The 21817-nt window shown below is 64.2% G+C and overlaps 35 non-coding genes across 35 annotated transcripts; all 35 read right to left on the bottom strand.

Moving 5' to 3' along the window:
* Nucleotides 1–453: 453 nt before the first annotated feature.
* Nucleotides 454–525, bottom strand: TRNAD-GUC (transfer RNA aspartic acid (anticodon GUC)). Its single transcript has one exon. It is a non-coding gene; the product is annotated as a tRNA-Asp (tRNA).
* A 589-nt stretch (nt 526–1114) lies between these two features.
* On the bottom strand, nt 1115–1186 carry TRNAH-GUG (transfer RNA histidin (anticodon GUG)). The gene has a single exon. It is a non-coding gene; the product is annotated as a tRNA-His (tRNA).
* A 424-nt stretch (nt 1187–1610) lies between these two features.
* TRNAD-GUC (transfer RNA aspartic acid (anticodon GUC)) lies at nt 1611–1682 on the bottom strand. The gene has a single exon. It is a non-coding gene; the product is annotated as a tRNA-Asp (tRNA).
* Nucleotides 1683–2259: 577 nt separating this feature from the next.
* Nucleotides 2260–2331, bottom strand: TRNAH-GUG (transfer RNA histidin (anticodon GUG)). The gene has a single exon. It is a non-coding gene; the product is annotated as a tRNA-His (tRNA).
* A 424-nt stretch (nt 2332–2755) lies between these two features.
* Nucleotides 2756–2827, bottom strand: TRNAD-GUC (transfer RNA aspartic acid (anticodon GUC)). The gene has a single exon. It is a non-coding gene; the product is annotated as a tRNA-Asp (tRNA).
* A 1093-nt stretch (nt 2828–3920) lies between these two features.
* TRNAD-GUC (transfer RNA aspartic acid (anticodon GUC)) lies at nt 3921–3992 on the bottom strand. The gene has a single exon. It is a non-coding gene; the product is annotated as a tRNA-Asp (tRNA).
* Nucleotides 3993–4595: 603 nt separating this feature from the next.
* TRNAH-GUG (transfer RNA histidin (anticodon GUG)) lies at nt 4596–4667 on the bottom strand. The gene has a single exon. It is a non-coding gene; the product is annotated as a tRNA-His (tRNA).
* Nucleotides 4668–5091: 424 nt separating this feature from the next.
* TRNAD-GUC (transfer RNA aspartic acid (anticodon GUC)) lies at nt 5092–5163 on the bottom strand. The gene has a single exon. It is a non-coding gene; the product is annotated as a tRNA-Asp (tRNA).
* Nucleotides 5164–5758: 595 nt separating this feature from the next.
* Nucleotides 5759–5830, bottom strand: TRNAH-GUG (transfer RNA histidin (anticodon GUG)). The gene has a single exon. It is a non-coding gene; the product is annotated as a tRNA-His (tRNA).
* Nucleotides 5831–6254: 424 nt separating this feature from the next.
* On the bottom strand, nt 6255–6326 carry TRNAD-GUC (transfer RNA aspartic acid (anticodon GUC)). The gene has a single exon. It is a non-coding gene; the product is annotated as a tRNA-Asp (tRNA).
* Nucleotides 6327–6909: 583 nt separating this feature from the next.
* TRNAH-GUG (transfer RNA histidin (anticodon GUG)) lies at nt 6910–6981 on the bottom strand. Its single transcript has one exon. It is a non-coding gene; the product is annotated as a tRNA-His (tRNA).
* Nucleotides 6982–7405: 424 nt separating this feature from the next.
* TRNAD-GUC (transfer RNA aspartic acid (anticodon GUC)) lies at nt 7406–7477 on the bottom strand. Its single transcript has one exon. It is a non-coding gene; the product is annotated as a tRNA-Asp (tRNA).
* A 591-nt stretch (nt 7478–8068) lies between these two features.
* TRNAH-GUG (transfer RNA histidin (anticodon GUG)) lies at nt 8069–8140 on the bottom strand. The gene has a single exon. It is a non-coding gene; the product is annotated as a tRNA-His (tRNA).
* A 424-nt stretch (nt 8141–8564) lies between these two features.
* Nucleotides 8565–8636, bottom strand: TRNAD-GUC (transfer RNA aspartic acid (anticodon GUC)). The gene has a single exon. It is a non-coding gene; the product is annotated as a tRNA-Asp (tRNA).
* A 581-nt stretch (nt 8637–9217) lies between these two features.
* Nucleotides 9218–9289, bottom strand: TRNAH-GUG (transfer RNA histidin (anticodon GUG)). Its single transcript has one exon. It is a non-coding gene; the product is annotated as a tRNA-His (tRNA).
* A 1067-nt stretch (nt 9290–10356) lies between these two features.
* TRNAH-GUG (transfer RNA histidin (anticodon GUG)) lies at nt 10357–10428 on the bottom strand. Its single transcript has one exon. It is a non-coding gene; the product is annotated as a tRNA-His (tRNA).
* A 424-nt stretch (nt 10429–10852) lies between these two features.
* On the bottom strand, nt 10853–10924 carry TRNAD-GUC (transfer RNA aspartic acid (anticodon GUC)). The gene has a single exon. It is a non-coding gene; the product is annotated as a tRNA-Asp (tRNA).
* A 585-nt stretch (nt 10925–11509) lies between these two features.
* TRNAH-GUG (transfer RNA histidin (anticodon GUG)) lies at nt 11510–11581 on the bottom strand. The gene has a single exon. It is a non-coding gene; the product is annotated as a tRNA-His (tRNA).
* A 424-nt stretch (nt 11582–12005) lies between these two features.
* Nucleotides 12006–12077, bottom strand: TRNAD-GUC (transfer RNA aspartic acid (anticodon GUC)). Its single transcript has one exon. It is a non-coding gene; the product is annotated as a tRNA-Asp (tRNA).
* Nucleotides 12078–12662: 585 nt separating this feature from the next.
* On the bottom strand, nt 12663–12734 carry TRNAH-GUG (transfer RNA histidin (anticodon GUG)). Its single transcript has one exon. It is a non-coding gene; the product is annotated as a tRNA-His (tRNA).
* Nucleotides 12735–13158: 424 nt separating this feature from the next.
* Nucleotides 13159–13230, bottom strand: TRNAD-GUC (transfer RNA aspartic acid (anticodon GUC)). The gene has a single exon. It is a non-coding gene; the product is annotated as a tRNA-Asp (tRNA).
* A 585-nt stretch (nt 13231–13815) lies between these two features.
* Nucleotides 13816–13887, bottom strand: TRNAH-GUG (transfer RNA histidin (anticodon GUG)). The gene has a single exon. It is a non-coding gene; the product is annotated as a tRNA-His (tRNA).
* A 424-nt stretch (nt 13888–14311) lies between these two features.
* TRNAD-GUC (transfer RNA aspartic acid (anticodon GUC)) lies at nt 14312–14383 on the bottom strand. Its single transcript has one exon. It is a non-coding gene; the product is annotated as a tRNA-Asp (tRNA).
* A 585-nt stretch (nt 14384–14968) lies between these two features.
* On the bottom strand, nt 14969–15040 carry TRNAH-GUG (transfer RNA histidin (anticodon GUG)). The gene has a single exon. It is a non-coding gene; the product is annotated as a tRNA-His (tRNA).
* A 424-nt stretch (nt 15041–15464) lies between these two features.
* Nucleotides 15465–15536, bottom strand: TRNAD-GUC (transfer RNA aspartic acid (anticodon GUC)). The gene has a single exon. It is a non-coding gene; the product is annotated as a tRNA-Asp (tRNA).
* A 585-nt stretch (nt 15537–16121) lies between these two features.
* On the bottom strand, nt 16122–16193 carry TRNAH-GUG (transfer RNA histidin (anticodon GUG)). The gene has a single exon. It is a non-coding gene; the product is annotated as a tRNA-His (tRNA).
* A 424-nt stretch (nt 16194–16617) lies between these two features.
* TRNAD-GUC (transfer RNA aspartic acid (anticodon GUC)) lies at nt 16618–16689 on the bottom strand. The gene has a single exon. It is a non-coding gene; the product is annotated as a tRNA-Asp (tRNA).
* A 585-nt stretch (nt 16690–17274) lies between these two features.
* Nucleotides 17275–17346, bottom strand: TRNAH-GUG (transfer RNA histidin (anticodon GUG)). The gene has a single exon. It is a non-coding gene; the product is annotated as a tRNA-His (tRNA).
* A 424-nt stretch (nt 17347–17770) lies between these two features.
* On the bottom strand, nt 17771–17842 carry TRNAD-GUC (transfer RNA aspartic acid (anticodon GUC)). The gene has a single exon. It is a non-coding gene; the product is annotated as a tRNA-Asp (tRNA).
* Nucleotides 17843–18427: 585 nt separating this feature from the next.
* TRNAH-GUG (transfer RNA histidin (anticodon GUG)) lies at nt 18428–18499 on the bottom strand. Its single transcript has one exon. It is a non-coding gene; the product is annotated as a tRNA-His (tRNA).
* A 424-nt stretch (nt 18500–18923) lies between these two features.
* Nucleotides 18924–18995, bottom strand: TRNAD-GUC (transfer RNA aspartic acid (anticodon GUC)). The gene has a single exon. It is a non-coding gene; the product is annotated as a tRNA-Asp (tRNA).
* Nucleotides 18996–19572: 577 nt separating this feature from the next.
* TRNAH-GUG (transfer RNA histidin (anticodon GUG)) lies at nt 19573–19644 on the bottom strand. The gene has a single exon. It is a non-coding gene; the product is annotated as a tRNA-His (tRNA).
* A 424-nt stretch (nt 19645–20068) lies between these two features.
* TRNAD-GUC (transfer RNA aspartic acid (anticodon GUC)) lies at nt 20069–20140 on the bottom strand. Its single transcript has one exon. It is a non-coding gene; the product is annotated as a tRNA-Asp (tRNA).
* A 585-nt stretch (nt 20141–20725) lies between these two features.
* On the bottom strand, nt 20726–20797 carry TRNAH-GUG (transfer RNA histidin (anticodon GUG)). Its single transcript has one exon. It is a non-coding gene; the product is annotated as a tRNA-His (tRNA).
* A 424-nt stretch (nt 20798–21221) lies between these two features.
* On the bottom strand, nt 21222–21293 carry TRNAD-GUC (transfer RNA aspartic acid (anticodon GUC)). The gene has a single exon. It is a non-coding gene; the product is annotated as a tRNA-Asp (tRNA).
* Nucleotides 21294–21817: the final 524 nt, after the last annotated feature.

Below are 21817 nucleotides of genomic sequence, written 5' to 3'. Positions count from 1 at the left end.
AACCACCCTCAATTCCACTGGCTGGTGCAGTCTGTTTGTGCCATTTCGGGGTGCAGGAGACGGGGAACCCCCAACGCGCCGTCACAAGGCCGCCTCCCTCACCTAGGCCGGGGGATACTTCTCAAGTCTCCCTGGGACTCTCACATTCCACACCATTCCCAAAGGAGAAGAAGACCGGAGACCGGCCTGCTGCCGCTCCGCTTTTCTCTCTCCGTCGCCACCCTCATGCTCCTCGTGCCCTCGGCCACAGTCTGCCCCTTTGTCGCTCTGCAGCGTGCGCTCCACGGGCGTGTCTTGCCGTCAGGCTACGGCAAGGGCAAGCCGGAGCCGGTGGCTTTGCAGGCTCCTTGTCTCTCTGCGGGTAAGAATCACCCTGCCGGGGCGGGAGTGCTGCTTGCCGTGCGGGGCAGGCGGCATCTCTCTGCCTCCGGGCAAAAAGGGGAGGGTGGCGCTCTCCCCGTCGGGGAATCGAACCCCGGTCTCCCGCGTGACAGGCGGGGATACTCACCACTATACTAACAAGGAAAGGAGCAGGGGCTCTTGCTCCAGCCTGCTCTGCCGCACTACCTATGGCCTCTGCACCCCACAGCCGCCCCGAGCAACAGCCCCGCTTCCGCTTCCTCACTTGGCCTTCCAACACCCCTGGGCTGCACGCGCCCACAGCCCTCTCCTACTTCTACCACCCTTGCTCTGACCACGAGGCCTTGGGGGCGCTACTCACCTCCTCTCCCACCTCCCCTCTTCCCACACTTGCCCTCCTCACTACCTTCTCCCTCCTCTCACAACCCTTCCTTCCTGCCCTCCCCTTTCCTCACATGCCACGCCCTCAGCCACGGCAGCCCTTGGCCTTCCAAGCGCTTCAGCTTCTCAGGCCCGCACAGCCTTCCTTTCCTTTCCGCGCCCGCTGCACCCACCTTCCAAGCACAGCGCTTTCCAGGAGGGAAGGAGCTGCTCATGGACTCTGGCACCCAGGAAGGAAGGAGTCCCCCTGCTCGCCTTGCCACCCGTCCGCTCCACTCCCAAGCCCAAGCCCAAGCCAGGGACAGCTGCTGGCCCTCTGTGCACTCGGGCGCAAGCAGGCTGCCGCTCTGAAGATCCCTCACTAAAAAAGCCATGCCGTGACTCGGATTCGAACCGAGGTTGCTGCGGCCACAGCACAGAGTACTAACCACTATACGACCACGGCCGGAACGCAAGCTCAGCCGCACCTGAGCCGTGAAGGCTCAGCTCTGCGCTCGCACAAAGGCCGCCTCCCTCACCTAGGCCGGGGGATACTTCTCAAGTCTCCCTGGGACTCTCACACTCCACACCATTCCCAAAGGAGAAGAAGACCGGAGACCGGCCTGCTGCCGCTCCGCTTTTCTCTCTCCGTCGCCACCCTCATGCTCCTCGTGCCCTCGGCCACAGTCTGCCCCTTTGTCGCTCTGCAGCGTGCGCTCCACGGGCGTGTCTTGCCGTCAGGCTACGGCAAGGGCAAGCCGGAGCCGGTGGCTTTGCAGGCTCCTTGTCTCTCTGCGGGTAAGAATCACCCTGCCGGGGCGGGAGTGCTGCTTGCCGTGCGGGGCAGGCGGCATCTCTCTGCCTCCGGGCAAAAAGGGGAGGGTGGCGCTCTCCCCGTCGGGGAATCGAACCCCGGTCTCCCGCGTGACAGGCGGGGATACTCACCACTATACTAACGAGGAAAGGAGCAGGGCCTCTTGCTCCAGCCTGCTCTGCCACACTACCTATGGCCTCTGCACCCCACAGCCGCCCCGAGCAACAGCCCCGCTTCCGCTTCCTCACTTGGCCTTCCAACACCCCTGGGCTGCACGCGCCCACAGCCCTCTCCTACTTCTACCACCCTTGCTCTGACCACGAGGCCTTGGGGGCGCTACTCACCTCCCCTCTTCCCACACTTGCCCTCCTCACCACCTTCTCCCTCCTCTCACAACCCTTCCTTCCTGCCCTCCCCTTTCCTCACATGCCACGCCCTCAGCCACGGCAGCCCTTGGCCTTCCAAGCGCTTCAGCTTCTCAGGCCCGCACAGCCTTCCTTTCCTTTCCGCGCCCGCTGCACCCACCTTCCAAGCACAGCGCTTTCCAGGAGGGAAGGAGCTGCTCATGGACTCTGGCACCCAGGAAGGAAGGAGTCCCCCTGCTCGCCTTGCCACCCGTCCGCTCCACTCCCAAGCCCAAGCCCAAGCCAGGGACAGCTGCTGGCCCTCTGTGCACTCGGGCGCAAGCAGGCTGCCGCTCTGAAGATCGCTCACTAAAATAGCCATGCCGTGACTCGGATTCGAACCGAGGTTGCTGCGGCCACAGCACAGAGTACTAACCACTATACGACCACGGCCGGGACGCAAGCTCAGCCGCACCTGAGCCGTGAAGGCTCAGCTCTGCGCTCGCACAAAGGCCGCCTCCCTCACCTAGGCCGGGGGATACTTCTCAAGTCTCCCTGGGACTCTCACACTCCACACCATTCCCAAAGGAGAAGAAGACCGGAGACCGGCCTGCTGCCGCTCCGCTTTTCTCTCTCCGTCGCCACCCTCATGCTCCTCGTGCCCTCGGCCACAGTCTGCCCCTTTGTCGCTCTGCAGCGTGCGCTCCACGGGCGTGTCTTGCCGTCAGGCTACGGCAAGGGCAAGCCGGAGCCGGTGGCTTTGCAGGCTCCTTGTCTCTCTGCGGGTAAGAATCACCCTGCCGGGGCGGGAGTGCTGCTTGCCGTGCGGGACAGGCGGCATCTCTCTGCCTCCGGGCAAAAAGAGGAGGGTGGCGCTCTCCCCGTCGGGGAATCGAACCCCGGTCTCCCGCGTGACAGGCGGGGATACTCACCACTATACTAACGAGGAAAGGAGCAGGGCCTCTTGCTCCAGCCTGCTCTGCCACACTACCTATGGCCTCTGCACCCCACAGCCGCCCCGAGCAACAGCCCCGCTTCCGCTTCCTCACTTGGCCTTCCAACACCCCTGGGCTGCACGCGCCCACAGCCCTCTCCTACTTCTACCACCCTTGCTCTGACCACGAGGCCTTGGGGGCGCTACTCACCTCCTCTCCCACCTCCCCTCTTCCCACACTTGCCCTCCTCACCACCTTCTCCCTCCTCTCACAACCCTTCCTTCCTGCCCTCCCCTTTCCTCACATGCCACGCCCTCAGCCACGGCAGCCCTTGGCCTTCCAAGCGCTTCAGCTTCTCAGGCCCGCACAGCCTTCCTTTCCTTTCCGCGCCCGCTGCACCCACCTTCCAAGCACAGCGCTTTCCAGGAGGGAAGGAGCTGCTCATGGACTCTGGCACCCAGGAAGGAAGGAAGGAAGGAGTCCCCCTGCTCGCCTTGCCACCCGTCCGCTCCACTCCCAAGCCCAAGCCCAAGCCAGGGACAGCTGCTGGCCCTCTGTGCACTCGGGCGCAAGCAGGCTGCCGCTCTGAAGATCCCTCACTAAAAAAGCCATGCCGTGACTCGGATTCGAACCGAGGTTGCTGCGGCCACAGCACAGAGTAGTAACCACTATACGACCACGGCCGGGACGCAAGCTCAGCCGCACCTGAGCCGTGAAGGCTCAGCTCTGCGCTCGCACAAAGGCCGCCTCCCTCACCTAGGCCGGGGGATACTTCTCAAGTCTCCCTGGGACTCTCACATTCCACACCATTCCCAAAGGAGAAGAAGACCGGAGACCGGCCTGCTGCCGCTCCGCTTTTCTCTCTCCGTCGCCACCCTCATGCTCCTCGTGCCCTCGGCCACAGTCTGCCCCTTTGTCGCTCTGCAGCGTGCGCTCCACGGGCGTGTCTTGCCGTCAGGCTACGGCAAGGGCAAGCCGGAGCCGGTGGCTTTGCAGGCTCCTTGTCTCTCTGCGGGTAAGAATCACCCTGCCGGGGCGGGAGTGCTGCTTGCCGTGCGGGGCAGGCGGCATCTCTCTGCCTCCGGGCAAAAAGGGGAGGGTGGCGCTCTCCCCGTCGGGGAATCGAACCCCGGTCTCCCGCGTGACAGGCGGGGATACTCACCACTATACTAACGAGGAAAGGAGCAGGGGCTCTTGCTCCAGCCTGCTCTGCCGCACTACCTATGGCCTCTGCACCCCACAGCCGCCCCGAGCAACAGCCCCGCTTCCGCTTCCTCACTTGGCCTTCCAACACCCCTGGGCTGCATGCGCCCACAGCCCTCTCCTACTTCTACCACCCTTGCTCTGACCACGAGGCCTTGGGGGCGCTACTCACCTCCTCTCCCACCTCCCCTCTTCCCACACTTGCCCTCCTCACTACCTTCTCCCTCCTCTCACAACCCTTCCTTCCTGCCCTCCCCTTTCCTCACATGCCACGCCCTCAGCCACGGCAGCCCTTGGCCTTCCAAGCGCTTCAGCTTCTCAGGCCCGCACAGCCTTCCTTTCCTTTCCGCGCCCGCTGCACCCACCTTCCAAGCACAGCGCTTTCCAGGAGGGAAGGAGCTGCTCATGGACTCTGGCACCCAGGAAGGAAGGAAGGAAGGAGTCCCCCTGCTCGCCTTGCCACCCGTCCGCTCCACTCCCAAGCCCAAGCCCAAGCCCAAGCCAGGGACAGCTGCTGGCCCTCTGTGCACTCGGGCGCAAGCAGGCTGCCGCTCTGAAGATCCCTCACTAAAAAAGCCATGCCGTGACTCGGATTCGAACCGAGGTTGCTGCGGCCACAGCACAGAGTACTAACCACTATACGACCACGGCCGGGACGCAAGCTCAGCCGCACCTGAGCCGTGAAGGCTCAGCTCTGCGCTCGCACAAAGGCCGCCTCCCTCACCTAGGCCGGGGGATACTTCTCAAGTCTCCCTGGGACTCTCACACTCCACACCATTCCCAAAGGAGAAGAAGACCGGAGACCGGCCTGCTGCCGCTCCGCTTTTCTCTCTCCGTCGCCACCCTCATGCTCCTCGTGCCCTCGGCCACAGTCTGCCCCTTTGTCGCTCTGCAGCGTGCGCTCCACGGGCGTGTCTTGCCGTCAGGCTACGGCAAGGGCAAGCCGGAGCCGGTGGCTTTGCAGGCTCCTTGTCTCTCTGCGGGTAAGAATCACCCTGCCGGGGCGGGAGTGCTGCTTGCCGTGCGGGGCAGGCGGCATCTCTCTGCCTCCGGGCAAAAAGGGGAGGGTGGCGCTCTCCCCGTCGGGGAATCGAACCCCGGTCTCCCGCGTGACAGGCGGGGATACTCACCACTATACTAACGAGGAAAGGAGCAGGGCCTCTTGCTCCAGCCTGCTCTGCCACACTACCTATGGCCTCTGCACCCCACAGCCGCCCCGAGCAACAGCCCCGCTTCCGCTTCCTCACTTGGCCTTCCAACACCCCTGGGCTGCACGCGCCCACAGCCCTCTCCTACTTCTACCACCCTTGCTCTGACCACGAGGCCTTGGGGGCGCTACTCACCTCCTCTCCCACCTCCCCTCTTCCCACACTTGCCCTCCTCACCACCTTCTCCCTCCTCTCACAACCCTTCCTTCCTGCCCTCCCCTTTCCTCACATGCCACGCCCTCAGCCACGGCAGCCCTTGGCCTTCCAAGCGCTTCAGCTTCTCAGGCCCGCACAGCCTTCCTTTCCTTTCCGCGCCCGCTGCACCCACCTTCCAAGCACAGCGCTTTCCAGGAGGGAAGGAGCTGCTCATGGACTCTGGCACCCAGGAAGGAAGGAGTCCCCCTGCTCGCCTTGCCACCCGTCCGCTCCACTCCCAAGCCCAAGCCCAAGCCCAAGCCAGGGACAGCTGCTGGCCCTCTGTGCACTCGGGCGCAAGCAGGCTGCCGCTCTGAAGATCGCTCACTAAAAAAGCCATGCCGTGACTCGGATTCGAACCGAGGTTGCTGCGGCCACAGCACAGAGTACTAACCACTATACGACCACGGCCGGGACGCAAGCTCAGCCGCACCTGAGCCGTGAAGGCTCAGCTCTGCGCTCGCACAAAGGCCGCCTCCCTCACCTAGGCCGGGGGATACTTCTCAAGTCTCCCTGGGACTCTCACATTCCACACCATTCCCAAAGGAGAAGAAGACCGGAGACCGGCCTGCTGCCGCTCCGCTTTTCTCTCTCCGTCGCCACCCTCATGCTCCTCGTGCCCTCGGCCACAGTCTGCCCCTTTGTCGCTCTGCAGCGTGCGCTCCACGGGCGTGTCTTGCCGTCAGGCTACGGCAAGGGCAAGCCGGAGCCGGTGGCTTTGCAGGCTCCTTGTCTCTCTGCGGGTAAGAATCACCCTGCCGGGGCGGGAGTGCTGCTTGCCGTGCGGGGCAGGCGGCATCTCTCTGCCTCCGGGCAAAAAGGGGAGGGTGGCGCTCTCCCCGTCGGGGAATCGAACCCCGGTCTCCCGCGTGACAGGCGGGGATACTCACCACTATACTAACGAGGAAAGGAGCAGGGCCTCTTGCTCCAGCCTGCTCTGCCACACTACCTATGGCCTCTGCACCCCACAGCCGCCCCGAGCAACAGCCCCGCTTCCGCTTCCTCACTTGGCCTTCCAACACCCCTGGGCTGCACGCGCCCACAGCCCTCTCCTACTTCTACCACCCTTGCTCTGACCACGAGGCCTTGGGGGCGCTACTCACCTCCTCTCTTCCCACACTTGCCCTCCTCACCACCTTCTCCCTCCTCTCACAACCCTTCCTTCCTGCCCTCCCCTTTCCTCACATGCCACGCCCTCAGCCACGGCAGCCCTTGGCCTTCCAAGCGCTTCAGCTTCTCAGGCCCGCACAGCCTTCCTTTCCTTTCCGCGCCCGCTGCACCCACCTTCCAAGCACAGCGCTTTCCAGGAGGGAAGGAGCTGCTCATGGACTCTGGCACCCAGGAAGGAAGGAGTCCCCCTGCTCGCCTTGCCACCCGTCCGCTCCACTCCCAAGCCCAAGCCCAAGCCCAAGCCAGGGACAGCTGCTGGCCCTCTGTGCACTCGGGCGCAAGCAGGCTGCCGCTCTGAAGATCGCTCACTAAAAAAGCCATGCCGTGACTCGGATTCGAACCGAGGTTGCTGCGGCCACAGCACAGAGTACTAACCACTATACGACCACGGCCGGGACGCAAGCTCAGCCGCACCTGAGCCGTGAAGGCTCAGCTCTGCGCTCGCACAAAGGCCGCCTCCCTCACCTAGGCCGGGGGATACTTCTCAAGTCTCCCTGGGACTCTCACATTCCACACCATTCCCAAAGGAGAAGAAGACCGGAGACCGGCCTGCTGCCGCTCCGCTTTTCTCTCTCCGTCGCCACCCTCATGCTCCTCGTGCCCTCGGCCACAGTCTGCCCCTTTGTCGCTCTGCAGCGTGCGCTCCACGGGCGTGTCTTGCCGTCAGGCTACGGCAAGGGCAAGCCGGAGCCGGTGGCTTTGCAGGCTCCTTGTCTCTCTGCGGGTAAGAATCACCCTGCCGGGGCGGGAGTGCTGCTTGCCGTGCGGGGCAGGCGGCATCTCTCTGCCTCCGGGCAAAAAGGGGAGGGTGGCGCTCTCCCCGTCGGGGAATCGAACCCCGGTCTCCCGCGTGACAGGCGGGGATACTCACCACTATACTAACGAGGAAAGGAGCAGGGGCTCTTGCTCCAGCCTGCTCTGCCGCACTACCTATGGCCTCTGCACCCCACAGCCGCCCCGAGCAACAGCCCCGCTTCCGCTTCCTCACTTGGCCTTCCAACACCCCTGGGCTGCACGCGCCCACAGCCCTCTCCTACTTCTACCACCCTTGCTCTGACCACGAGGCCTTGGGGGCGCTACTCACCTCCTCTCCCACCTCCCCTCTTCCCACACTTGCCCTCCTCACTACCTTCTCCCTCCTCTCACAACCCTTCCTTCCTGCCCTCCCCTTTCCTCACATGCCACGCCCTCAGCCACGGCAGCCCTTGGCCTTCCAAGCGCTTCAGCTTCTCAGGCCCGCACAGCCTTCCTTTCCTTTCCGCGCCCGCTGCACCCACCTTCCAAGCACAGCGCTTTCCAGGAGGGAAGGAGCTGCTCATGGACTCTGGCACCCAGGAAGGAAGGAAGGAAGGAGTCCCCCTGCTCGCCTTGCCACCCGTCCGCTCCACTCCCAAGCCCAAGCCAGGGACAGCTGCTGGCCCTCTGTGCACTCGGGCGCAAGCAGGCTGCCGCTCTGAAGATCCCTCACTAAAAAAGCCATGCCGTGACTCGGATTCGAACCGAGGTTGCTGCGGCCACAGCACAGAGTACTAACCACTATACGACCACGGCCGGGACGCAAGCTCAGCCGCACCTGAGCCGTGAAGGCTCAGCTCTGCGCTCGCACAAAGGCCGCCTCCCTCACCTAGGCCGGGGGATACTTCTCAAGTCTCCCTGGGACTCTCACACTCCACACCATTCCCAAAGGAGAAGAAGACCGGAGACCGGCCTGCTGCCGCTCCGCTTTTCTCTCTCCGTCGCCACCCTCATGCTCCTCGTGCCCTCGGCCACAGTCTGCCCCTTTGTCGCTCTGCAGCGTGCGCTCCACGGGCGTGTCTTGCCGTCAGGCTACGGCAAGGGCAAGCCGGAGCCGGTGGCTTTGCAGGCTCCTTGTCTCTCTGCGGGTAAGAATCACCCTGCCGGGGCGGGAGTGCTGCTTGCCGTGCGGGGCAGGCGGCATCTCTCTGCCTCCGGGCAAAAAGGGGAGGGTGGCGCTCTCCCCGTCGGGGAATCGAACCCCGGTCTCCCGCGTGACAGGCGGGGATACTCACCACTATACTAACGAGGAAAGGAGCAGGGCCTCTTGCTCCAGCCTGCTCTGCCGCACTACCTATGGCCTCTGCACCCCACAGCCGCCCCGAGCAACAGCCCCGCTTCCGCTTCCTCACTTGGCCTTCCAACACCCCTGGGCTGCACGCGCCCACAGCCCTCTCCTACTTCTACCACCCTTGCTCTGACCACGAGGCCTTGGGGGCGCTACTCACCTCCCCTCTTCCCACACTTGCCCTCCTCACCACCTTCTCCCTCCTCTCACAACCCTTCCTTCCTGCCCTCCCCTTTCCTCACATGCCACGCCCTCAGCCACGGCAGCCCTTGGCCTTCCAAGCGCTTCAGCTTCTCAGGCCCGCACAGCCTTCCTTTCCTTTCCGCGCCCGCTGCACCCACCTTCCAAGCACAGCGCTTTCCAGGAGGGAAGGAGCTGCTCATGGACTCTGGCACCCAGGAAGGAAGGAAGGAGTCCCCCTGCTCGCCTTGCCACCCGTCCGCTCCACTCCCAAGCCCAAGCCCAAGCCAGGGACAGCTGCTGGCCCTCTGTGCACTCGGGCGCAAGCAGGCTGCCGCTCTGAAGATCCCTCACTAAAAAAGCCATGCCGTGACTCGGATTCGAACCGAGGTTGCTGCGGCCACAGCACAGAGTACTAACCACTATACGACCACGGCCGGGACGCAAGCTCAGCCGCACCTGAGCCGTGAAGGCTCAGCTCTGCGCTCGCACAAAGGCCGCCTCCCTCACCTAGGCCGGGGGATACTTCTCAAGTCTCCCTGGGACTCTCACACTCCACACCATTCCCAAAGGAGAAGAAGACCGGAGACCGGCCTGCTGCCGCTCCGCTTTTCTCTCTCCGTCGCCACCCTCATGCTCCTCGTGCCCTCGGCCACAGTCTGCCCCTTTGTCGCTCTGCAGCGTGCGCTCCACGGGCGTGTCTTGCCGTCAGGCTACGGCAAGGGCAAGCCGGAGCCGGTGGCTTTGCAGGCTCCTTGTCTCTCTGCGGGTAAGAATCACCCTGCCGGGGCGGGAGTGCTGCTTGCCGTGCGGGGCAGGCGGCATCTCTCTGCCTCCGGGCAAAAAGGGGAGGGTGGCGCTCTCCCCGTCGGGGAATCGAACCCCGGTCTCCCGCGTGACAGGCGGGGATACACACCAATATACTAACGAGGAAAGGAGCAGGGCCTCTTGCTCCAGCCTGCTCTGCCGCACTACCTATGGCCTCTGCACCCCACAGCCGCCCCGAGCAACAGCCCCGCTTCCGCTTCCTCACTTGGCCTTCCAACACCCCTGGGCTGCACGCGCCCACAGCCCTCTCCTACTTCTACCACCCTTGCTCTGACCACGAGGCCTTGGGGGCGCTACTCACCTCCCCTCTTCCCACACTTGCCCTCCTCACCACCTTCTCCCTCCTCTCACAACCCTTCCTTCCTGCCCTCCCCTTTCCTCACATGCCACGCCCTCAGCCACGGCAGCCCTTGGCCTTCCAAGCGCTTCAGCTTCTCAGGCCCGCACAGCCTTCCTTTCCTTTCCGCGCCCGCTGCACCCACCTTCCAAGCACAGCGCTTTCCAGGAGGGAAGGAGCTGCTCATGCACTCTGGCACCCAGGAAGGAAGGAGTCCCCCTGCTCGCCTTCCCACCCGTCCGCTCCACTCCCAAGCCCAAGCCAGGGACAGCTGCTGGCCCTCTGTGCACTCGGGCGCAAGCAGGCTGCCGCTCTGAAGATCCCTCACTAAAAAAGCCATGCCGTGACTCGGATTCGAACCGAGGTTGCTGCGGCCACAGCACAGAGTACTAACCACTATACGACCACGGCCGGGACGCAAGCTCAGCCGCACCTGAGCCGTGAAGGCTCAGCTCTGCGCTCGCACAAAGGCCGCCTCCCTCACCTAGGCCGGGGGATACTTCTCAAGTCTCCCTGGGACTCTCACACTCCACACCATTCCCAAAGGAGAAGAAGACCGGAGACCGGCCTGCTGCCGCTCCGCTTTTCTCTCTCCGTCGCCACCCTCATGCTCCTCGTGCCCTCGGCCACAGTCTGCCCCTTTGTCGCTCTGCAGCGTGCGCTCCACGGGCGTGTCTTGCCGTCAGGCTACGGCAAGGGCAAGCCGGAGCCGGTGGCTTTGCAGGCTCCTTGTCTCTCTGCGGGTAAGAATCACCCTGCCGGGGCGGGAGTGCTGCTTGCCGTGCGGGGCAGGCGGCATCTCTCTGCCTCCCGGCAAAAAGGGGAGGGTGGCGCTCTCCCCGTCGGGGAATCGAACCCCGGTCTCCCGCGTGACAGGCGGGGATACTCACCACTATACTAACGAGGAAAGGAGCAGGGCCTCTTGCTCCAGCCTGCTCTGCCGCACTACCTATGGCCTCTGCACCCCACAGCCGCCCCGAGCAACAGCCCCGCTTCCGCTTCCTCACTTGGCCTTCCAACACCCCTGGGCTGCACGCGCCCACAGCCCTCTCCTACTTCTACCACCCTTGCTCTGACCACGAGGCCTTGGGGGCGCTACTCACCTCCCCTCTTCCCACACTTGCCCTCCTCACCACCTTCTCCCTCCTCTCACAACCCTTCCTTCCTGCCCTCCCCTTTCCTCACATGCCACGCCCTCAGCCACGGCAGCCCTTGGCCTTCCAAGCGCTTCAGCTTCTCAGGCCCGCACAGCCTTCCTTTCCTTTCCGCGCCCGCTGCACCCACCTTCCAAGCACAGCGCTTTCCAGGAGGGAAGGAGCTGCTCATGGACTCTGGCACCCAGGAAGGAAGGAAGGAAGGAGTCCCCCTGCTCGCCTTGCCACCCGTCCGCTCCACTCCCAAGCCCAAGCCCAAGCCAGGGACAGCTGCTGGCCCTCTGTGCACTCGGGCGCAAGCAGGCTGCCGCTCTGAAGATCCCTCACTAAAAAAGCCATGCCGTGACTCGGATTCGAACCGAGGTTGCTGCGGCCACAGCACAGAGTACTAACCACTATACGACCACGGCCGGGACGCAAGCTCAGCCGCACCTGAGCCGTGAAGGCTCAGCTCTGCGCTCGCACAAAGGCCGCCTCCCTCACCTAGGCCGGGGGATACTTCTCAAGTCTCCCTGGGACTCTCACACTCCACACCATTCCCAAAGGAGAAGAAGACCGGAGACCGGCCTGCTGCCGCTCCGCTTTTCTCTCTCCGTCGCCACCCTCATGCTCCTCGTGCCCTCGGCCACAGTCTGCCCCTTTGTCGCTCTGCAGCGTGCGCTCCACGGGCGTGTCTTGCCGTCAGGCTACGGCAAGGGCAAGCCGGAGCCGGTGGCTTTGCAGGCTCCTTGTCTCTCTGCGGGTAAGAATCACCCTGCCGGGGCGGGAGTGCTGCTTGCCGTGCGGGGCAGGCGGCATCTCTCTGCCTCCGGGCAAAAAGGGGAGGGTGGCGCTCTCCCCGTCGGGGAATCGAACCCCGGTCTCCCGCGTGACAGGCGGGGATACTCACCACTATACTAACGAGGAAAGGAGCAGGGCCTCTTGCTCCAGCCTGCTCTGCCGCACTACCTATGGCCTCTGCACCCCACAGCCGCCCCGAGCAACAGCCCCGCTTCCGCTTCCTCACTTGGCCTTCCAACACCCCTGGGCTGCACGCGCCCACAGCCCTCTCCTACTTCTACCACCCTTGCTCTGACCACGAGGCCTTGGGGGCGCTACTCACCTCCCCTCTTCCCACACTTGCCCTCCTCACCACCTTCTCCCTCCTCTCACAACCCTTCCTTCCTGCCCTCCCCTTTCCTCACATGCCACGCCCTCAGCCACGGCAGCCCTTGGCCTTCCAAGCGCTTCAGCTTCTCAGGCCCGCACAGCCTTCCTTTCCTTTCCGCGCCCGCTGCACCCACCTTCCAAGCACAGCGCTTTCCAGGAGGGAAGGAGCTGCTCATGGACTCTGGCACCCAGGAAGGAAGGAAGGAAGGAGTCCCCCTGCTCGCCTTGCCACCCGTCCGCTCCACTCCCAAGCCCAAGCCCAAGCCAGGGACAGCTGCTGGCCCTCTGTGCACTCGGGCGCAAGCAGGCTGCCGCTCTGAAGATCCCTCACTAAAAAAGCCATGCCGTGACTCGGATTCGAACCGAGGTTGCTGCGGCCACAGCACAGAGTACTAACCACTATACGACCACGGCCGGGACGCAAGCTCAGCCGCACCTGAGCCGTGAAGGCTCAGCTCTGCGCTCGCACAAAGGCCGCCTCCCTCACCTAGGCCGGGGGATACTTCTCAAGTCTCCCTGGGACTCTCACACTCCACACCATTCCCAAAGGAGAAGAAGACCGGAGACCGGCCTGCTGCCGCTCCGCTTTTCTCTCTCCGTCGCCACCCTCATGCTCCTCGTGCCCTCGGCCACAGTCTGCCCCTTTGTCGCTCTGCAGCGTGCGCTCCACGGGCGTGTCTTGCCGTCAGGCTACGGCAAGGGCAAGCCGGAGCCGGTGGCTTTGCAGGCTCCTTGTCTCTCTGCGGGTAAGAATCACCCTGCCGGGGCGGGAGTGCTGCTTGCCGTGCGGGGCAGGCGGCATCTCTCTGCCTCCGGGCAAAAAGGGGAGGGTGGCGCTCTCCCCGTCGGGGAATCGAACCCCGGTCTCCCGCGTGACAGGCGGGGATACTCACCACTATACTAACGAGGAAAGGAGCAGGGCCTCTTGCTCCAGCCTGCTCTGCCGCACTACCTATGGCCTCTGCACCCCACAGCCGCCCCGAGCAACAGCCCCGCTTCCGCTTCCTCACTTGGCCTTCCAACACCCCTGGGCTGCACGCGCCCACAGCCCTCTCCTACTTCTACCACCCTTGCTCTGACCACGAGGCCTTGGGGGCGCTACTCACCTCCCCTCTTCCCACACTTGCCCTCCTCACCACCTTCTCCCTCCTCTCACAACCCTTCCTTCCTGCCCTCCCCTTTCCTCACATGCCACGCCCTCAGCCACGGCAGCCCTTGGCCTTCCAAGCGCTTCAGCTTCTCAGGCCCGCACAGCCTTCCTTTCCTTTCCGCGCCCGCTGCACCCACCTTCCAAGCACAGCGCTTTCCAGGAGGGAAGGAGCTGCTCATGGACTCTGGCACCCAGGAAGGAAGGAAGGAAGGAGTCCCCCTGCTCGCCTTGCCACCCGTCCGCTCCACTCCCAAGCCCAAGCCCAAGCCAGGGACAGCTGCTGGCCCTCTGTGCACTCGGGCGCAAGCAGGCTGCCGCTCTGAAGATCCCTCACTAAAAAAGCCATGCCGTGACTCGGATTCGAACCGAGGTTGCTGCGGCCACAGCACAGAGTACTAACCACTATACGACCACGGCCGGGACGCAAGCTCAGCCGCACCTGAGCCGTGAAGGCTCAGCTCTGCGCTCGCACAAAGGCCGCCTCCCTCACCTAGGCCGGGGGATACTTCTCAAGTCTCCCTGGGACTCTCACACTCCACACCATTCCCAAAGGAGAAGAAGACCGGAGACCGGCCTGCTGCCGCTCCGCTTTTCTCTCTCCGTCGCCACCCTCATGCTCCTCGTGCCCTCGGCCACAGTCTGCCCCTTTGTCGCTCTGCAGCGTGCGCTCCACGGGCGTGTCTTGCCGTCAGGCTACGGCAAGGGCAAGCCGGAGCCGGTGGCTTTGCAGGCTCCTTGTCTCTCTGCGGGTAAGAATCACCCTGCCGGGGCGGGAGTGCTGCTTGCCGTGCGGGGCAGGCGGCATCTCTCTGCCTCCGGGCAAAAAGGGGAGGGTGGCGCTCTCCCCGTCGGGGAATCGAACCCCGGTCTCCCGCGTGACAGGCGGGGATACTCACCACTATACTAACGAGGAAAGGAGCAGGGCCTCTTGCTCCAGCCTGCTCTGCCGCACTACCTATGGCCTCTGCACCCCACAGCCGCCCCGAGCAACAGCCCCGCTTCCGCTTCCTCACTTGGCCTTCCAACACCCCTGGGCTGCACGCGCCCACAGCCCTCTCCTACTTCTACCACCCTTGCTCTGACCACGAGGCCTTGGGGGCGCTACTCACCTCCCCTCTTCCCACACTTGCCCTCCTCACCACCTTCTCCCTCCTCTCACAACCCTTCCTTCCTGCCCTCCCCTTTCCTCACATGCCACGCCCTCAGCCACGGCAGCCCTTGGCCTTCCAAGCGCTTCAGCTTCTCAGGCCCGCACAGCCTTCCTTTCCTTTCCGCGCCCGCTGCACCCACCTTCCAAGCACAGCGCTTTCCAGGAGGGAAGGAGCTGCTCATGGACTCTGGCACCCGGGAAGGAAGGAAGGAAGGAGTCCCCCTGCTCGCCTTGCCACCCGTCCGCTCCACTCCCAAGCCCAAGCCCAAGCCAGGGACAGCTGCTGGCCCTCTGTGCACTCGGGCGCAAGCAGGCTGCCGCTCTGAAGATCCCTCACTAAAAAAGCCATGCCGTGACTCGGATTCGAACCGAGGTTGCTGCGGCCACAGCACAGAGTACTAACCACTATACGACCACGGCCGGGACGCAAGCTCAGCCGCACCTGAGCCGTGAAGGCTCAGCTCTGCGCTCGCACAAAGGCCGCCTCCCTCACCTAGGCCGGGGGATACTTCTCAAGTCTCCCTGGGACTCTCACACTCCACACCATTCCCAAAGGAGAAGAAGACCGGAGACCGGCCTGCTGCCGCTCCGCTTTTCTCTCTCCGTCACCACCCTCATGCTCCTCGTGCCCTCGGCCACAGTCTGCCCCTTTGTCGCTCTGCAGCGTGCGCTCCACGGGCGTGTCTTGCCGTCAGGCTACGGCAAGGGCAAGCCGGAGCCGGTGGCTTTGCAGGCTCCTTGTCTCTCTGCGGGTAAGAATCACCCTGCCGGGGCGGGAGTGCTGCTTGCCGTGCGGGGCAGGCGGCATCTCTCTGCCTCCGGGCAAAAAGGGGAGGGTGGCGCTCTCCCCGTCGGGGAATCGAACCCCGGTCTCCCGCGTGACAGGCGGGGATACTCACCACTATACTAACGAGGAAAGGAGCAGGGCCTCTTGCTCCAGCCTGCTCTGCCGCACTACCTATGGCCTCTGCACCCCACAGCCGCCCCGAGCAACAGCCCCGCTTCCGCTTCCTCACTTGGCCTTCCAACACCCCTGGGCTGCACGCGCCCACAGCCCTCTCCTACTTCTACCACCCTTGCTCTGACCACGAGGCCTTGGGGGCGCTACTCACCTCCCCTCTTCCCACACTTGCCCTCCTCACCACCTTCTCCCTCCTCTCACAACCCTTCCTTCCTGCCCTCCCCTTTCCTCACATGCCACGCCCTCAGCCACGGCAGCCCTTGGCCTTCCAAGCGCTTCAGCTTCTCAGGCCCGCACAGCCTTCCTTTCCTTTCCGCGCCCGCTGCACCCACCTTCCAAGCACAGCGCTTTCCAGGAGGGAAGGAGCTGCTCATGGACTCTGGCACCCAGGAAGGAAGGAAGGAAGGAGTCCCCCTGCTCGCCTTGCCACCCGTCCGCTCCACTCCCAAGCCCAAGCCCAAGCCAGGGACAGCTGCTGGCCCTCTGTGCACTCGGGCGCAAGCAGGCTGCCGCTCTGAAGATCCCTCACTAAAAAAGCCATGCCGTGACTCGGATTCGAACCGAGGTTGCTGCGGCCACAGCACAGAGTACTAACCACTATACGACCACGGCCGGGACGCAAGCTCAGCCGCACCTGAGCCGTGAAGGCTCAGCTCTGCGCTCGCACAAAGGCCGCCTCCCTCACCTAGGCCGGGGGATACTTCTCAAGTCTCCCTGGGACTCTCACACTCCACACCATTCCCAAAGGAGAAGAAGACCGGAGACCGGCCTGCTGCCGCTCCGCTTTTCTCTCTCCGTCGCCACCCTCATGCTCCTCGTGCCCTCGGCCACAGTCTGCCCCTTTGTCGCTCTGCAGCGTGCGCTCCACGGGCGTGTCTTGCCGTCAGGCTACGGCAAGGGCAAGCCGGAGCCGGTGGCTTTGCAGGCTCCTTGTCTCTCTGCGGGTAAGAATCACCCTGCCGGGGCGGGAGTGCTGCTTGCCGTGCGGGGCAGGCGGCATCTCTCTGCCTCCGGGCAAAAAGGGGAGGGTGGCGCTCTCCCCGTCGGGGAATCGAACCCCGGTCTCCCGCGTGACAGGCGGGGATACTCACCACTATACTAACGAGGAAAGGAGCAGGGCCTCTTGCTCCAGCCTGCTCTGCCGCACTACCTATGGCCTCTGCACCCCACAGCCGCCCCGAGCAACAGCCCCGCTTCCGCTTCCTCACTTGGCCTTCCAACACCCCTGGGCTGCACGCGCCCACAGCCCTCTCCTACTTCTACCACCCTTGCTCTGACCACGAGGCCTTGGGGGCGCTACTCACCTCCCCTCTTCCCACACTTGCCCTCCTCACCACCTTCTCCCTCCTCTCACAACCCTTCCTTCCTGCCCTCCCCTTTCCTCACATGCCACGCCCTCAGCCACGGCAGCCCTTGGCCTTCCAAGCGCTTCAGCTTCTCAGGCCCGCACAGCCTTCCTTTCCTTTCCGCGCCCGCTGCACCCACCTTCCAAGCACAGCGCTTTCCAGGAGGGAAGGAGCTGCTCATGGACTCTGGCACCCGGGAAGGAAGGAAGGAAGGAGTCCCCCTGCTCGCCTTGCCACCCGTCCGCTCCACTCCCAAGCCCAAGCCCAAGCCAGGGACAGCTGCTGGCCCTCTGTGCACTCGGGCGCAAGCAGGCTGCCGCTCTGAAGATCCCTCACTAAAAAAGCCATGCCGTGACTCGGATTCGAACCGAGGTTGCTGCGGCCACAGCACAGAGTACTAACCACTATACGACCACGGCCGGGACGCAAGCTCAGCCGCACCTGAGCCGTGAAGGCTCAGCTCTGCGCTCGCACAAAGGCCGCCTCCCTCACCTAGGCCGGGGGATACTTCTCAAGTCTCCCTGGGACTCTCACACTCCACACCATTCCCAAAGGAGAAGAAGACCGGAGACCGGCCTGCTGCCGCTCCGCTTTTCTCTCTCCGTCACCACCCTCATGCTCCTCGTGCCCTCGGCCACAGTCTGCCCCTTTGTCGCTCTGCAGCGTGCGCTCCACGGGCGTGTCTTGCCGTCAGGCTACGGCAAGGGCAAGCCGGAGCCGGTGGCTTTGCAGGCTCCTTGTCTCTCTGCGGGTAAGAATCACCCTGCCGGGGCGGGAGTGCTGCTTGCCGTGCGGGGCAGGCGGCATCTCTCTGCCTCCGGGCAAAAAGGGGAGGGTGGCGCTCTCCCCGTCGGGGAATCGAACCCCGGTCTCCCGCGTGACAGGCGGGGATACTCACCACTATACTAACGAGGAAAGGAGCAGGGCCTCTTGCTCCAGCCTGCTCTGCCGCACTACCTATGGCCTCTGCACCCCACAGCCGCCCCGAGCAACAGCCCCGCTTCCGCTTCCTCACTTGGCCTTCCAACACCCCTGGGCTGCACGCGCCCACAGCCCTCTCCTACTTCTACCACCCTTGCTCTGACCACGAGGCCTTGGGGGCGCTACTCACCTCCCCTCTTCCCACACTTGCCCTCCTCACCACCTTCTCCCTCCTCTCACAACCCTTCCTTCCTGCCCTCCCCTTTCCTCACATGCCACGCCCTCAGCCACGGCAGCCCTTGGCCTTCCAAGCGCTTCAGCTTCTCAGGCCCGCACAGCCTTCCTTTCCTTTCCGCGCCCGCTGCACCCACCTTCCAAGCACAGCGCTTTCCAGGAGGGAAGGAGCTGCTCATGGACTCTGGCACCCAGGAAGGAAGGAAGGAAGGAGTCCCCCTGCTCGCCTTGCCACCCGTCCGCTCCACTCCCAAGCCCAAGCCCAAGCCAGGGACAGCTGCTGGCCCTCTGTGCACTCGGGCCCAAGCAGGCTGCCGCTCTGAAGATCCCTCACTAAAAAAGCCATGCCGTGACTCGGATTCGAACCGAGGTTGCTGCGGCCACAGCACAGAGTACTAACCACTATACGACCACGGCCGGGACGCAAGCTCAGCCGCACCTGAGCCGTGAAGGCTCAGCTCTGCGCTCGCACAAAGGCCGCCTCCCTCACCTAGGCCGGGGGATACTTCTCAAGTCTCCCTGGGACTCTCACACTCCACACCATTCCCAAAGGAGAAGAAGACCGGAGACCGGCCTGCTGCCGCTCCGCTTTTCTCTCTCCGTCGCCACCCTCATGCTCCTCGTGCCCTCGGCCACAGTCTGCCCCTTTGTCGCTCTGCAGCGTGCGCTCCACGGGCGTGTCTTGCCGTCAGGCTACGGCAAGGGCAAGCCGGAGCCGGTGGCTTTGCAGGCTCCTTGTCTCTCTGCGGGTAAGAATCACCCTGCCGGGGCGGGAGTGCTGCTTGCCGTGCGGGGCAGGCGGCATCTCTCTGCCTCCGGGCAAAAAGGGGAGGGTGGCGCTCTCCCCGTCGGGGAATCGAACCCCGGTCTCCCGCGTGACAGGCGGGGATACTCACCACTATACTAACGAGGAAAGGAGCAGGGCCTCTTGCTCCAGCCTGCTCTGCCGCACTACCTATGGCCTCTGCACCCCACAGCCGCCCCGAGCAACAGCCCCGCTTCCGCTTCCTCACTTGGCCTTCCAACACCCCTGGGCTGCACGCGCCCACAGCCCTCTCCTACTTCTACCACCCTTGCTCTGACCACGAGGCCTTGGGGGCGCTACTCACCTCCCCTCTTCCCACACTTGCCCTCCTCACCACCTTCTCCCTCCTCTCACAACCCTTCCTTCCTGCCCTCCCCTTTCCTCACATGCCACGCCCTCAGCCACGGCAGCCCTTGGCCTTCCAAGCGCTTCAGCTTCTCAGGCCCGCACAGCCTTCCTTTCCTTTCCGCGCCCGCTGCACCCACCTTCCAAGCACAGCGCTTTCCAGGAGGGAAGGAGCTGCTCATGGACTCTGGCACCCAGGAAGGAAGGAGTCCCCCTGCTCGCCTTGCCACCCGTCCGCTCCACTCCCAAGCCCAAGCCCAAGCCAGGGACAGCTGCTGGCCCTCTGTGCACTCGGGCGCAAGCAGGCTGCCGCTCTGAAGATCCCTCACTAAAAAAGCCATGCCGTGACTCGGATTCGAACCGAGGTTGCTGCGGCCACAGCACAGAGTACTAACCACTATACGACCACGGCCGGGACGCAAGCTCAGCCGCACCTGAGCCGTGAAGGCTCAGCTCTGCGCTCGCACAAAGGCCGCCTCCCTCACCTAGGCCGGGGGATACTTCTCAAGTCTCCCTGGGACTCTCACACTCCACACCATTCCCAAAGGAGAAGAAGACCGGAGACCGGCCTGCTGCCGCTCCGCTTTTCTCTCTCCGTCGCCACCCTCATGCTCCTCGTGCCCTCGGCCACAGTCTGCCCCTTTGTCGCTCTGCAGCGTGCGCTCCACGGGCGTGTCTTGCCGTCAGGCTACGGCAAGGGCAAGCCGGAGCCGGTGGCTTTGCAGGCTCCTTGTCTCTCTGCGGGTAAGAATCACCCTGCCGGGGCGGGAGTGCTGCTTGCCGTGCGGGGCAGGCGGCATCTCTCTGCCTCCGGGCAAAAAGGGGAGGGTGGCGCTCTCCCCGTCGGGGAATCGAACCCCGGTCTCCCGCGTGACAGGCGGGGATACTCACCACTATACTAACGAGGAAAGGAGCAGGGCCTCTTGCTCCAGCCTGCTCTGCCGCACTACCTATGGCCTCTGCACCCCACAGCCGCCCCGAGCAACAGCCCCGCTTCCGCTTCCTCACTTGGCCTTCCAACACCCCTGGGCTGCACGCGCCCACAGCCCTCTCCTACTTCTACCACCCTTGCTCTGACCACGAGGCCTTGGGGGCGCTACTCACCTCCCCTCTTCCCACACTTGCCCTCCTCACCACCTTCTCCCTCCTCTCACAACCCTTCCTTCCTGCCCTCCCCTTTCCTCACATGCCACGCCCTCAGCCACGGCAGCCCTTGGCCTTCCAAGCGCTTCAGCTTCTCAGGCCCGCACAGCCTTCCTTTCCTTTCCGCGCCCGCTGCACCCACCTTCCAAGCACAGCGCTTTCCAGGAGGGAAGGAGCTGCTCATGGACTCTGGCACCCAGGAAGGAAGGAAGGAAGGAGTCCCCCTGCTCGCCTTGCCACCCGTCCGCTCCACTCCCAAGCCCAAGCCCAAGCCAGGGACAGCTGCTGGCCCTCTGTGCACTCGGGCCCAAGCAGGCTGCCGCTCTGAAGATCCCTCACTAAAAAAGCCATGCCATGACTCGGATTCGAACCGAGGTTGCTGCGGCCACAGCACAGAGTACTAACCACTATACGACCACGGCCGGGACGCAAGCTCAGCCGCACCTGAGCCGTGAAGGCTCAGCTCTGCGCTCGCACAAAGGCCGCCTCCCTCACCTAGGCCGGGGGATACTTCTCAAGTCTCCCTGGGACTCTCACACTCCACACCATTCCCAAAGGAGAAGAAGACCGGAGACCGGCCTGCTGCCGCTCCGCTTTTCTCTCTCCGTCGCCACCCTCATGCTCCTCGTGCCCTCGGCCACAGTCTGCCCCTTTGTCGCTCTGCAGCGTGCGCTCCACGGGCGTGTCTTGCCGTCAGGCTACGGCAAGGGCAAGCCGGAGCCGGTGGCTTTGCAGGCTCCTTGTCTCTCTGCGGGTAAGAATCACCCTGCCGGGGCGGGAGTGCTGCTTGCCGTGCGGGGCAGGCGGCATCTCTCTGCCTCCGGGCAAAAAGGGGAGGGTGGCGCTCTCCCCGTCGGGGAATTGAACCCCGGTCTCCCGCGTGACAGGTGGGGATACTCACCACTATACTAACGAGGAAAGGAGCAGGGCCTCTTGCTCCAGCCTGCTCTGCCGCACTACCTATGGCCTCTGCACCCCACAGCCGCCCCGAGCAACAGCCCCGCTTCCGCTTCCTCACTTGGCCTTCCAACACCCCTGGGCTGCACGCGCCCACAGCCCTCTCCTACTTCTACCACCCTTGCTCTGACCACGAGGCCTTGGGGGCGCTACTCACCTCCCCTCTTCCCACACTTGCCCTCCTCACCACCTTCTCCCTCCTCTCACAACCCTTCCTTCCTGCCCTCCCCTTTCCTCACATGCCACGCCCTCAGCCACGGCAGCCCTTGGCCTTCCAAGCGCTTCAGCTTCTCAGGCCCGCACAGCCTTCCTTTCCTTTCCACGCCCGCTGCACCCACCTTCCAAGCACAGCGCTTTCCAGGAGGGAAGGAGCTGCTCATGGACTCTGGCACCCAGGAAGGAAGGAAGGAAGGAGTCCCCCTGCTCGCCTTGCCACCCGTCCGCTCCACTCCCAAGCCCAAGCCCAAGCCAGGGACAGCTGCTGG

The sequence above is a fragment of the Pelodiscus sinensis genome, chromosome 25 (assembly GCF_049634645.1).
Source record: "Pelodiscus sinensis isolate JC-2024 chromosome 25, ASM4963464v1, whole genome shotgun sequence".
NCBI lineage: Eukaryota > Metazoa > Chordata > Testudines > Trionychidae > Pelodiscus > Pelodiscus sinensis.
Note: the sequence above shows the minus strand (reverse complement) of the source record. Positions and strands in the feature narration are given on the sequence as shown.